Source organism: Erythrolamprus reginae, chromosome 12 (assembly GCF_031021105.1).
Source record: "Erythrolamprus reginae isolate rEryReg1 chromosome 12, rEryReg1.hap1, whole genome shotgun sequence".
Classification (NCBI taxonomy): Eukaryota; Metazoa; Chordata; class Lepidosauria; order Squamata; family Dipsadidae; genus Erythrolamprus; species Erythrolamprus reginae.
The window spans coordinates 20,673,094-20,686,526 of record NC_091961.1 but is presented as its reverse complement, the minus strand read 5'-3'; the positions used below and the strand labels follow the sequence as shown (position 1 = coordinate 20,686,526).

At 44.5% G+C, this 13,433-nt stretch overlaps 1 protein-coding gene across 1 annotated transcript in view; it reads left to right on the top strand.

Moving 5' to 3' along the window:
• Positions 1-439: 439 nt before the first annotated feature.
• Positions 440-13,433, top strand: part of LOC139174768 (thrombin inhibitor hemalin-like) — a 36,242-nt gene continuing 23,248 nt past the window's right edge. The window contains exon 1 of the mRNA XM_070765320.1: positions 440-688. The gene's annotated coding sequence lies outside the window, so the exon portion shown is untranslated. The remainder of the gene's footprint in view (positions 689-13,433) is intronic.

Below are 13,433 nucleotides of genomic sequence, written 5' to 3'. Positions count from 1 at the left end.
CGAACCTCCTCCTGGAACCAATTAAGTTCGTATCATGAGGTACCACTGTATATCTTAATTGACAAGGTTTTTCCCAAAAGAAAATGTCAGGAGGCTGGAGACGGAGCTCCGTCCCCAGACCTCCGTTTTTGCCCTGGTGGTCGCAAATTTGCAGTACGGACCCAGAGAGCCTGATCAAGAACAGGGGGCTCCATGCATCAGAGGGGGTATTCGCCGCTGACCCCAGGTGCAGGATTCACCCGCAGCGTCAGGCGCAAAGATCCGGGGGCCGGATTCCACCGGCCCTTGGCAATAGTGGCTTCTCCACAAAGAGGAAGAACAAAGAAAAACTGGAGAAGTCTTGAAGAAGATTTTTTTTTAAAAAAAAAGAACTCCTGCCAGCTGAGTGGACTTTAACAAGCGAAAGCGGCCTCAGCTCACGTAATTACAGAGACAGCAAACGGAATACTAGCCCAAATCCTCTTAAATTTATTTAAACTTATTCCTGGAAGGTTATCTATCATATTGAAACCAAGGGGATAAGAACTACTTAAACTGAATTTTAAATTTAAATATTCTGGTATCCTTTTTTCTTCAATTCGCTTTGGGAATGGACTGTGTGTGATATATTTGCAGCTTGGAATACAGTAAAAAATATCCAAAATGGAGGCTTAATATTTTATAAGAACTAAGAATTAAGAACTAAGAAGTAAGATGTTGATTTGATCTGACCCTGTTGAATTTTCTGTTTCTACTATTTTCCCCTTTTTTCTTGATATTATATTCTACTTGGGCTGTGGTTTCTTTTCAAACCTGCAGTAGAACACATTCAGGTCATCTGCCAATTGCTGATCTCCTTCAGCTTGGGAAAGTGGTTTGCTGTAACCGGTGATGTTTTTGAGAGTTTTCCACATGATTGCTGGTTCATTTGTTGAGAATTGATTCTTTAGCTTTTCAGACTAGTTCCTTTTGGTTGTTCTGATCTCTCTTGTTAATATATCTTGTGGCCTGATTGTACAGCATTCTATCACCTTTTCTATAGGCTTCTTCTTTGGAATGACGTAACTGCTTGAGTTTGGCTGTGAACCAAGGTTTATTGTTACTGTATATTTGCAAGTTCCTGGTTGGTACACATAGGTCTTCACAGAAGCTAACATATGATTGTTACAGTATCTGTGAGTTCATCCTGCAGAGGTGTCTTTAAAAATATTCCAGTCTGTGCAGTCAAAGCAAGCCTGTAGCTTTAACTTTACTTTGTCAGTCCAAGTCCTCACTGATTTAATTGTTGGTTTTGTGGCTTTAAATCTTTGTTTGTAAGCAGGTACAAGATGAATCATGCAATGATTAGAGTGGCCCACAGCTGCTCTTGGTAAGGCCCAGTAAGCATTTTTTTTACTGTTGTGTAGCAACAGTAAATCTAATTATAACATTGTCAATATACATAGGAGGAAGGGTTGTTGTTAGAAATTTAAAATGTATTTCCTATTCATTTTATTTCTTTCATTTCTTTTATTATACCAATATATCATTTAAATCATATTGTTCCATTATTTTTTGTGAAAAGTATCTTCCATTAGAAAACCCAATGTAGTAATATTATTCCCTAATCTGCATGTTTTCCACTACCTTTTTTAGCATGACAATATTCCTAATATATAAATCCACTGCCAATCCCAGTATAATTATCTTCCCTAATATATGTGTCACTGTCATATAAGTGCAACAATCTTCCCTATTCTAATTACTTTCACTGATAATTGTAGTATAATATATTTACATAATCTATATATTTTCCCTAATTCTAAATATATTCCACTATCAAACTCAGTGTGATAATCTTCCCTAATCTATTCAATTTAACTTTTCCTTGCTTCATCTGTCTTTCACTATGATGACTAACATAATCAATACTAATTATTATCTCATATTAGTCCTCCTCCTAATATTATATCCCTCTTCCCTTTTCTTTTCCTCCCTCCTCCTATTTTATTTATCACTATAAATCAGATAATCAGTTTATAATTCAATCAATCAAAAAAGGAAAAAATATATCAAAAATAATAATCATACAAAAATAATCATAACTATTTTCAATTATCTCGTCCATATTAATCACAATAATCATAACTGTTTTCAATTTTATTTCATAAATCATTTAAATTTTTGCCCCTTGTACAGTTCTTCCATTTTAACATTTTATATCTCTTGCTTATATATTTATATATATGTATAAGATGTATATATTTTTCAATAATAAACTCCAGTAAAATTAAAATATTAATAATTCTAATTCTTTATGCATACTCATTTCCTTTTATAACATATAACTTTGTGAGAAAAGACCAATCCTCTTCTTCTTCTTTATGGTGCTGTAAACTTTAGTATCTTCTGGGTTCTCTTAAAAGTGTTTAATTTCAAATTATATTGTCCAATGTCTTTTCAGTCAAATCAAACAGGCCAATCATTTCAAATCAGTTCAGTCAATTTCATCTTAAATATTTTCTTCCTTCTATGTCATAGCTGATCCTCCTTCTCATAGCCAGTCAGTGTGAAAGCCAAACAGATGTGTAAAAATCAAACAGATAAAGTATATTTTTAAACTGCGATGTCAAAGTCTTTAAACAAATAGCCAGATGCTATATTTCGTCTGGCCACACGATGGCGATAGATGACATATTTTCCAACTCTTTTTTTATATTCTCTTCCGGTAATTTTATTTATTTATTATTTATTCATTTGTCCAATACACAATACATATGGAAGAGAATAGACATGAAGTAATATATATATAAAGATAATATGTAAAAATAGAGAAGATATATGAAAGGAAGAAAATATATATGATATATGAGATAAAGGAAAGGACAGGGGACGAAAGGCACACTAGTGCACTTATGTACGCCCCTTACTGACCTCTTAGAAACCTGGAGAGGTCAATCATGGATAGTCTAAGGCAGAAATGTTGGGGGTTGGGGGTTGACACTATTGAGTCCGGTAATAAGTGCCACGCTTCGACAACTCGATTGTTAAAGTCATATTTTTTACAGTCAAGTTTGTAGTGGTTAATATTAAGTTTGAATCTGTTGCGTGCTCTTGTGTTGTTGCAGTTGAAGCTGAAGTAGTCATTGACCGGTAGGACGTTGCAGCATATGATCTTGTGGGCAATACTTAAATCGTGTTTTAGGCGCCGTAGTTCTAAGCTTTCTAGACCCAGGATTGTTAGTCTATTTTCGTAGGGTATTCTGTTTCGAGTGGAGGAGTGAAGGGCTCTTCTGGTGAAATATCTTTGGACGTTTTCAAGGGTGTTGATGTCCGAGATGTGGTATGGGTTCCAGACAGATGAGCTGTATTCAAGGATGGGTCTGGCAAAAGTTTTGTAGGCTCTTGTGAGTAGTGTGAGATTGCCGGAGCAGAAGCTACGTAGGATCAGGTTAACAACTCTAGAAGTCTTTTTGGCAATGGGCTTTAGCACTTAGGTCATTTGATATTAGTATTCCAAGGTCTTTTACTGAGTGTGGGTTGGCTGTGAGAATTTGTTTATTCCGTTTATATATGAGGTGTGGATTCTTATTGCCGATGTGGAGGGTAGAGCATTTGTTGGTTGATATTTGAAGTTGTGAGGTGTTAGACCAATCTGAGACAAAGTCCACGTCTTTTTGGAGAGTAAATGTGTTGTCAGTGGTGTTGAAAAGTTTTACATCGTCGGCAAAAAGAACACAGTTGCTTGCGATATGATCGCAGAGGTCATTGATGTAGAGAATGAAGAGTAGGACCTAGTACACTGCCTTGGGGAACACCACTTTTGACAGGGACGGGGTGGAAATGGCGTTTCCAATTTTGACAACTTGTTGCCTGTTTGACAGGAATGCAGTAATCCAGCTGTGAAGAAATCCTGAGATGCCATAGGATTTGAGTTTTAGGAGTAGTTTGTCGTGGACCACTGAGTCGAAGGCTTTGCAAAAGTCAATATAAATTGCATCAATGGATTTTCCTTGATCTAGGTGGGTAGTCCAAATGTTTTTGCAGTGAAGTAGTTGTAGGTTGCAGGATAATTTCTTTCTGAATCAAAATTGTTTGTTAGAGAGTAGGTTATTAGATTCTAAGTAAAGGGTGATTGATTGATTTATAATTGATTCCATGATTTTACATGAGACGCAGGATAGTGATATTGGTCTGTAGTTGTCAAACGAGAGAAGGGTCTCCTTTTTTGAAGATGGGGATGACTATTGCTTTTGACCATAGCTTGGGGAGTGTGCTGGTCCTGAAGGATTTTTGGAATATAATGCTTAGAGGTTCAGCTATAGCAGAAGAAAGCTTTTTTAGGAAGTATGCACAAAGACCGTCTGGTCCGACTGATAGGGAAGGTTTGAGGTAACGGACTGCTTTTTCAACGTGGTCTACAGTGAAGTTCCTCTTTGTTTATAAATAAAAAAGAAAAATATAGGAATTCCAGTTCTCCTCATTCGATCTTGAATGCATCTCTATGTCAATTGCCTTCCCATCCTCCTCTTCACTAACATTCCTTTCTATCTGTAAATCAGGCCCATCTGCCAATTTAAAATCACTCTCCACTTCGAAATCTGAATAATCCTCAGGCTGAACGGGAGTATACACAACAAATACGATCAAAATAGTCCAGATATATTTCACAAGAAGAGTCCTTCACTCCTCCTCTCACAACAAAACACCTTAGTCGATCAGAATGTAAATACTGCGTCGCCTCCGATCTGATCTAACAGTAGTTCATAAAATCATAAAATCATATACCAAAATGTTTTCCTCTTAGTGAAAACAGTGATCCCTTGATTTTCGCGGCTTCAAACTTCACGAAACGCTATACCACGGTTTTTCAAAAAATATTAATTAAAAAATACTCCACGGTTTTTTTGCTATACCACGGTTTTTCCAACCCGATGACGTCATACGTCATCACCAAGAGTCACTTCTTTGTCTCTTTCTCTTTCTTTCCTGTCATTCTCTGCTTCAATCATTTTCTCATTTCTCTTTTTTTCTCCCCTTTTTTCTATCATTTCTCTCTCTCTTCCTTCCACTCTTCTCTCTCTCTCTTTCTTCCTCTCTCTCACTCTTCCTTCCTTTCTCATCTTTCTTTCTCTCTCTCTTTCTCTATCTTGCTTCTTCCTCTCTCACACTCTCTTCCTCCCTCTCTCATCTCTTTCTTTCCTTCTCTCTCTTTCTCTATCTCTCCCCCCCTTGGTCTCGAGCGGCGAGCGAGCGGCCGGGCGAACGGCAGGTGGCCGGGCGAACGGCGGGCGAACGGCAGGCGAACGGCGGGCGAGCGGACGGGCGAGCGGCAAGCGAGCGGCCAGGCGAATGGCAGGCGAACGGGCAAGTGGCGAGCGAGCGGCCGGGCGAACGGCAGGTGGCCGGGTGAACGGCGGGTGAATGGCGGGCAGGCGAATGGCGAACGGCGGGAGAGCGGCGAATGGCGGGTGGGTGAACGGCGGGTGCCTACGGGGAATGGTGGCCGCCAGCGCTGCTGCAGGAGGACCCGTGTCCGAAGAAAGCCAGTGAGAGGGGTGGATCGGGCGGGCGGGCGGTAGCAGCGAGGGTGCCAGAGGCGCTGGGGGGGTGGGGGCAGCTGACATTCAAAGCAATCTTTGTCGGCTTCCGCACTTTCGTTGCTCCCTGCCCTAATTTCAAGCCCGGCTCCTTGTGCTGCCTTGAAAAAGGGTGCGTGGGGGTAGTTTTTGGCTGTCCATAGCTAAAAATGGTGTTTTTACTTCCGCGCCGCTACATCGCGGAAAATCGATTTTCGCGGGAGGTCTTGGAACGTAACCCCCGCGAAAATAGAGGGATCACTGTACTTCACCTTAACCTGCAACAACACACTAGCATGTAATAGATTCAAACTTAAAGTACACCACTCCAAACTAGATTGCAGAAAATACAACTTGAGCAATAGAGTGATCAATGCCTGGAACACATCACCGGACTCTGTGGTTTCTTCCTCAAACCCCAAAATCTTTAACCTCAGATTATCTACAGTTCACCTCTCCCCTTTTTTAAGATGGGCATGCATAACTGTCTTCTTTTATCGTTATTTACAACTTACGTTACGCTTATACAAACTACAATTCTATACTTGTTCGACAAAATGAATGAACGAACGAACGAACGAACAAACAAACAAACAAATATTTCATTACATTGTCATTCAGATTTCTTCATTTTCTGGTTTCAAGATGTGGAAATAAACAGCCAAGTATTGTGGTGGTCAAAACAAAAAGTGGTTTATAAGGAGACAAAGAGAAAGAGAGTAAGGTGGTGCAAAATCATTCTAGCTCCTTCCTTTTTATCACTTTCCTCATTCCTTCAATTTAATTCAGGTACAATTCCTTACTCATTTGCTACACTCTACATAGCACTGTTTATGGATGACAGGTGGACTTGGACTCAAGATTCCTAGGCATGACCTCCTTGTTCCAATTACATGAATGCCCAGGGCTACTTCCCTATTGAACCATCTATAAAACTCAGCAATAGATATTTTCACCACTATGATGCGTTCAAGCTACATGCTCCTCAGTTTTTGGACTACTTATTTTCTTCCTTCCAGATACAGGTAGATAAGGCCCATTTGGTTTCTTTTCAGAGTCTCCAATCTTTTTTTTAAAAAAATCTTACTTTGGGTTGAAATAAAGGAAAGGAAAGACATAGGGAGAGGGTATGTTTTTGTGGTGGAGTGGCTTCATCATAGAAGACAGGATATTGTTTTGAAGGAAGGAAGGAAGGAAGGAAGGAAGGAAGGTAAAATCAGAGGAGGGAAGATGGAAAGAAGGAAGGAATAAGGATGTGAAAAAGAGGGTAATTTGACTGGATGGGAGTTGGACACATACACTTATGGGAGACCCCTCTGCTGCTGCCGCTGGGCCTCTCAGCTGCTCGGTGGCGAATGGGATTTCCCTCAGCGGCCGCCGCCAATCCTAGCCGCTGGGTGGCTAACAGGAAACCCTCCACCACTGCCGCCAGGCCTCTCAGCTGCTCAGCGGCCAATGGGATTCCCCCAGCTTCCGCCGCCACCACCACGGAGTCTCAGCTGCTCAGTGGCCAATGGGAGACCCCTCTGCCGCCGCCGCCGGGCCTCTCAGCTGCTCGGTGGCCAAAGGGATTTCCCTCAGCGGCCGCTGCCGCTGAGTCCTGGCCGCTGAGCAGCCAACAGGAAACCCTCCACCACTGCCGCCTCTCTCAGCTGCTCAGCGGCCAACGGGATTCCCCCAGCTTCCGCCACCGCTGCCACCGAATCTCAGGTGCTCGGTGGCCAACGGGATTCGCCCAGCCACCGGCGCTGCTGCAGAGTCCTAGCCGCTCGGCGGCCAATGGGAAACCCGGCCGCTGCCCTGCTGAGTTCTCCCAGTGGCTCGGCAGCCACGTGACCTCAGAAGCCACCACCGATCGCCGCCGAGCACCCAGATATCCAGCAATCTGCCGGGGCCGTAACTCTTTGCCACTGATCACCAACGAATTTTTTTTTTTAAAGAAGAAAATAATAACAATAAAAGAATAAATAAAGAAAGAAACATGGTGAGCCACAGTTTGTTTCCTGCTTCTTTTGATCCATTTGACCCCAGTAATGACACCTGGGAAAGTTTCCTCAACCGTTTTGAACGCTACCTAAAAGTGCACGATGTTACTGAACTATCAGAAGCTCGCTTTACTGCATGTTTCCTCAATGCGTGTGGCTAACCCATGTTCCACATGGCATGCGCCCTCTTGGCACCCCAAGTGGTTTACGAGGTACCATGGGAAGAGTTGATGGACAAGCTTAAAAAACATTATGCTCCCGCTCCATTCTTCATTTCATGCCGTTTCCACTTCAGGCGTCGTATCCAGGTAGAGGAGGAGTCAATCACTCACGTGGCTGCCCTTCGGGATGCTGTGAGGGACTGTGATTTTGAAAATCTGGAACGTTCCCATTGCCTAGGGAATCAGTGACATCATTGCCCCTACCAGGGGCCGAACCCCGCCTGAAGTAAACCCAGAGGCAGGGTTGGTTGAGAACGGTACTTTTATTCAGCTCAGCATAGGTAAGTGACTTTCAGTGAGTACCGTCTGCTCTGCTTGGGAGAAACCGCTTCTTTTATACATTTGCGGTTCCCGCCAAAGCAAGAGCAGGGCGCGTCTGAGCCAATCAGGAGCGACTTCCTGATTTCCAGCTCAGACAGCGCTTTAGCAAGGAACAAACTATTTACAGAGATACAAGGTAGCCATTACAGGATACAACACCCCTCCCTCCTTAGTTGGATGCATCCATCACGAAAGTCATGTGACGAAGTCGTCCAATCTGTTGGGTCGCTGCGAGGCTCGCTCCGACCTGCGCAGTTCAGTTGCGTCCTCGCTATCGGCGGTGGAGGTTGGCTCGCTGTTGCTCCCCCGGCGCGGCTGGGGCCTGGTTGGGGCTCCGGCCTGTTGATTCGGCCTGGCAGGCACGACGATGGCTTCGGAGGAGGACGATGGTTCGGCGTCGCTGGAGGATTCTCCCTGACCCGATAAGTCCATTTGAATGTCTAGTAAATCGGGTTGCGAGTTATAGTCTGTTGGAATGGGAGAGTCTTTGTCAGCGGTTTGCTCCAGGGGGTTTCCCATGCGTTTCCGAATGTGGTCAATGTGCCGTTTCCACATTCGACCATCCTCCAGTTTCACCATATATGTTTTTGGAGCAGTCTGTTTAACAACAATTCCTTTCATCCAGTTTACACCTCCATCAAAAATTTTTACAAATACATTTTGTCCCAAATACATTTGTCTTTCCGGGTTTACATATATTGGGTCATTAGTACAAAACCTTGGGTGTAACCTATCCAGTGGGGACCTTAATTTCCTTCCCATTAGTAATTCAGTAGGACTCACGTGCGTGTGAGAGTTTGGGGTAATGTGCTGGGTTAACAAGAACTGGTCCAAATTCTGTTGTACATCTCCTGGGCCTGACCTGCGTAATGCTTCCTTAGCCACGCGAACATAACGTTCCGCCAACCCATTAGCCCAGGGCGAGTAAGATGAGATGAGTGCATGTCTGACCCCTAGGTTATCTAAAAATAATTCAAACTGCCTGGCCGTTAATTGAGGCCCATTGTCAGACACTAGGATATCGGGGCAACCATGGGTAGCGAACAGTCTGCGCAAAACCTTGAAGGTGGCACTTGTGGTTATGTTGTTCATTGCTATGATTTCCACCCATTTGGAAAATGCATCAACCACTATTAGGAAGTATTGTGACCCCACTGGCCCTGCAAAATCAATATGGACCCGGGACCAAGGCCCTGCAGGTTGCTCCCACTCTGCTGGAGTTGTTTTGGGGGGGTTAGGCCGTGATTCTTGGCATGGGTCACATTTGGCTACCCAATTTTCAATATCAGCATCCAAACCTGGCCACCATAAATGCCCTCTAGCTAGGCCTTTCATCCTGACAATCCCAGGATGGCCCACATGTAACATTTCAAGTACCTTTTCCCTTAGGCTTTTAGGAACGATCACTCTATCCCCCCACAATAGACAACCTTTTACATATGACAATTCAAGTCTTTTGGTTTTGAAGTCACACAATTCAGGTTTCACAGAGTCATTTTGCCATCCTTTTAGTACACAGTTAACCACCTGTTTTAGGATTGGATCTTGCTGCGTATGTGCAGCCACCTCCCTTGCAGTAGTTAGTGGGTTGTTTTCGAGCTCTATCATTAAGACATCAGCAGAAGGAGCAGGGTCCTCCACTAACTCAGCCATGGGGCACCTACTGAGGCCATCTGCGTGGTTGATGGTTTTACCCCCTTTATGGATGAGCTCGTACTGGTATCATGAGAGGAAAAGGGCCCATCTGATTAATCTTGGGGACATAAATGGAGGAGTAGGCTTGTTGGGGGCTAAAAGGCCTAATAAGGGCTTGTGGTCGGTAACCAATTCGAAACTCCTCCCAAAAAGGTAATTATGAAACTTTTTTACTCCTGCCACTAGAGCTAGAGCCTCCTTATCTAGCTGGCTATAGTTCCTTTCAGTATTGGTCATCGTTCTGGAAAAGAAAGCAATTGGGGCCTCTGTTTTGTTAGGCAAAACGTGAGCCAAGACTCCTCCCACGCTGTACGGGGAAGCGTCGCACGTAAGCCTGATAGGTAGCGAAGTACTATACTGGACTACCACACTTTTAGAAGTCAATAATTGTTTTATTTGTACAAAGGCTTTGTGTTCAGTTCTCCCCCATGTCCAAGGGGTTTCTTTCTGTAGCAAACGGTGTAGAGGCTCTGCTGCTGTTGCCTTCCGTTTTAAAAAAACGGAGTAAAAATTAAGAAGGCCTAAAAAGGCTTGCAATTCAGTCTTATTTTGTGGCTCTGGGGCTTCTCTAATAGCTCTCAGTTTCTCAGTGGTGGGGTGGATACCTTCCTTGTCGATTTTATAACCTAGGAATTCTACACTGTTGGTTCCCCATACGCATTTATCAGGCTTAATTCTCAACCCTTTGTCTTGAAGTCTCTGGAGTACTTCCCTAATCCTTTTGTTGAGCTGTTCTTGGTTTTCCCCTGCAATTAAGATGTCATCAAAATAGGGAATAGCCCCTTTAATCCCTGATAACAATCTTTCCATTATGCTTTGGAATATCCCTGGGGCTATGCTTACTCCAAACTGTAATCTGGTACATTTAAAGGCACCCCTGTGGGTCACAATCGTTTGTGCGTTTGCTGTCGCTTCATCGACCGGCAACTGCTGATAAGCCTGGGCGAGGTCGATCTTTGCAAACCTTTTCCCTTCCCCCAGGGAGTGCAGGAGTTGTTGTACCACCGGAATGGGGTAAGGGTGGTGTTGGAGGGCCTTATTAAGCGTAGATTTATAGTCAGCGCAAACTCTTAAGGAGCCATCCGGTTTTAGAGGGGTGACTATGGGTGTTTCCCATGGTCCCTGCTCCACAGGAACTAAAATGCCTTGGCTTATGAGCTTATCCAGCTGCAGGTCAAGTTTGGGGAGTAGCGGAAGGGGTACCCTGCGAGGTTTGAGCCGGACAGGTGGGACCTTGGGATCGATGGAAAACGAGATAGGGGGCCCTTTATACGACCCCAAGGTGGGGCTAAACACTTCAGGGAACTCTTGTAAAAAGTTAGGCATGCTATCACAGTTAACATTACAAATACCAGAAATTTCAATTCCCAAAGGTTCCATCCAAGCCAACCCCAGGAGAGAGTGTTTAGCCCCTGTAACAACAATCATGGGTAGGGTACATTTAACATTCTTAAATACGATAGGTACATTCACTTTGCCCAGAATAGAGATTATCCCCCCTTGAAAATCTCTAATTACCAACGAGGTTTGCAATAGCTCAGATTTAGACAGGCTAGGCATGTACAATTTAAGCTTTTCCCACAGCATAATGGTGTATTTAGACCCCGTGTCAACCTCCATAGAACATGGCTTGTTATTTAAAAGTAAAGAAATAACAATCTTGCCCCCATTTTTTGTTGCCGTGGTATTCACGGAAAATTGAGTGTTAACTCTTGAGTAGTCGCGGTTAGTGGCTGAGTAGTTCTTACGGCTCGAAAAACAGAAGGGTCGGTTTTCTCGCGGTTGAGGTGTTTGATTCTGGGGTCGTTGGTGGCGCGGTGTGGAGAAGGTTTCCTCCGGTGCTGATGCTCTGCAGGCTTCGGCGATGTGGCCGCGTCGGTTGCAGCGGCGGCATATGGCGTCCCGGAAGGGGCAACGTTGGCGCTGATGGTTTCCTCGGCAGCTGGCGCAGGGGGTGGCAGGGTGAGGAAGTCTGTGTTGTCTCGGCTGGTCTTGCAGCAGGAAACAGCTGTCCTCGTTGCGAGCTGGTGGGCTGCGGTCATCTGGGTCCTCGGCGCGGGAGAACGTGGAGTCTATCTTGGCGATGACTTCTTTCTTTTCGTGATCTATCAGCTCTTTAGCAGCGGCGTCGGCGACCTCTGCAGTTTGTGCTAGCTTAATCACTGTTTGTAGGGTCGGTTCGTCTTCGGTGAGGAGTTTGTTCCTGACCGCGGCGTTTCTCATGCCAAAGACTAAGGCATCGGTGAGGCGAGCTTCCGGGTTGTCAAACTTGCATTTCGCAAGCACCGTTCGAAGTCGCGTTGCAAATTGGTTGATTGATTCCGCTTCGCGCTGAGCCATTCTAGAAAACTGGTGCTGGAAAACCATGGCTGGTTTTGTTGGCTTGAAATGGCTCGCGAGCTTGTCTTGTAGGACGTCCCATGCGACGGATCTTGCCGGCAGCGGGTCGGTGAGAGTCTGGGCGAGGGCGCGGATTTCTGGACCGCAGTAATTTAGGAAGATGGCCCGTCTTCGATCGGCGTCGGCGTCCCGTATTCCTGCTGCCTCGAGGAAGATCTCGAAGCTGGCTAGGTAGTCGTCCCAGGAAGTCTTTTCTGGGTCGAAGAACTCAGGAGCCCGGCCGATTTGGAGATTGTTCATGTTGCACGCGTAGTTTCTTTCGTCCGTCGTCGCCAGTGAAGTAAACTCAGAGGCAGGGTTGGTTGAGAATGGTACTTTTATTCAGCTCAGCATAGGTAAGTGACTTTCAGCGAGTACCGTCTGCTCTGCTTGGGAGAAACCGCTTCTTTTATACATTTGCGGTTCCCGCCAAAGCAAGAGCAGGGCGCGTCTGAGCCAATCAGGAGCGACTTCCTGATTTCCAGCTCAGACAGCGCTTTAGCAAGGAACAAACTATTTACAGAGATACAAGGTAGCCATTACAGGATACAACACCGCCGTTCTTAAAGACCACACAAGCGTCCCTCATATTTAGAGGACTTTGTGTGCACTAACCAGGTGGAGAGGGGTGTTGTGTCCAGAGGGACAGTTAGGCCTCATTTCTCAGAGGACTTAACAATTCTAGCTCTTTCCTTTTTATCACTTTCCTCATTCCTTCAATTTAATTCAGGTACAATTCCTTACCCATTTGCTACACTCTACATAGCACTGTTTATGGATGACTGGTGGACTTAGACTCAAGGTTCCTGGGCATGACCTCCTTGTTCCCATTACATGAATGCCCAGGGCTACTTCCCTATTGAGCCATCTATAAAACTCAGCAACGGATATTTTCACCACTATGATGCGTTCAAGCTACATGCTCCTCACTTTTTGGACTGCTCATTTTCTGCCTTAGAGATTCAGGTAGATAAGACCCATTTGGTTTCTTTTCAGAGTCTCAAATCTTTTTTTAAAAATATCTCACTTTGGGTTGAAATAAAGGAAAGGAAAGACATAGGGAAAGGGTATGTTTTTGTGGTGGAGTGGCTTCATCATAGAAGACACGGCATTTTTTCCAGGAAGGAAGGAAGGAAGGAAGGAAGGAAGGAAGGAAGGAAGGAAGGAAGGAAGGAAGGAAGGAAGGAAGGAAGGAAGGAAGGAAGGTAAAATCAGAGGAGGGAGGGTGGAAAGAAGGAAGGAATAAGGATGGGAAAAGGGGTCTAATTTGACTGGATGGGAGTTGGACACAAACA